Genomic DNA, 973 nt, shown 5'->3' with positions numbered 1-973 from the left:
AGGGAGAGTAACTAGGATCACATAACAACGTACGTATAAATTTTTGGTAAGAGAGACTAATTTGTATTGTAAACTTTCACATAAACTACAACAACAAAGTAAAATTTTTTTTAGAAAGTGAGCTCTCATTCGTACTATTATTACTGAATTCTTTCTGTTAACTCTGTTGTGCACCAGCATACCCGTTTTGTGGATGCAGAAACTAAGGCTCCACAAGATGAAGTCACTCGGCCAAGGTCACACAGTGACTGCTCTCAACGACTCTCTAGGCTGGGGAGCGTTGTTGAGATCTGTGCACCCCTGGCAGGGCGGGGAAACCAGCCTTCACAGCCTGGGGAAGGCACAGGCCGCGGTCAGAGAGCGCCATGACGTGCTGTGGTTGGGACATCTGAGGCAGGTGGCCCCGCCCCACCTTGGGGCCCTCAACAGCACACTCCCAACACCCCACTGTCGACCACGTCGCATGTCTGGGCTCAGCTCTCTCCCTGCGGTGAGTGTGGGCCCTAGTTTCCCTGATCTACACTGGGAGGACCTGCATCCCCACCCTCGTCGTAGCGGGACTCAAGGGAGGGATTGGACAGGAAGTAGCCCGGAGAAGACACCTCAGTCTTTGCCTGGGCATGTCCTCTTCAGTTTCTGAGGCCCAGTGAACAGGCACCTCCTCCAGGAAGTGCATCTTGATTTTTTTTAAAGATTTTATTTTTAAGAGAAGTTTTAGGTTTACAGCAAAATCATGCAGAAAGTACAAAGAGTTCCCATGTCCTCCTCCCTCCCCCAACGGTCTCCCCTACTATTAACATCTTGCATTTGGGTGAAACATTTGTTATAATTGAAGAGACAATACTGATACATTGTCATTAACTAAAACCAAAACCAAATCTGTCGCCATCTAGACCTTTCTGACTCATAGCGACTCTATCGGACAGAATAGAACTGCCCCATAGAGTTTCCAAGCTATAATCTTTACACCTGT

The sequence above is a fragment of the Trichechus manatus genome, unplaced genomic scaffold (genome assembly GCF_000243295.1).
Source record: "Trichechus manatus latirostris isolate Lorelei unplaced genomic scaffold, TriManLat1.0 scaffold00057, whole genome shotgun sequence".
Classification (NCBI taxonomy): Eukaryota; Metazoa; Chordata; class Mammalia; order Sirenia; family Trichechidae; genus Trichechus; species Trichechus manatus.
The sequence above is the reverse complement of the archived record's forward strand: the minus strand, read 5'-3'. Positions refer to the sequence as shown.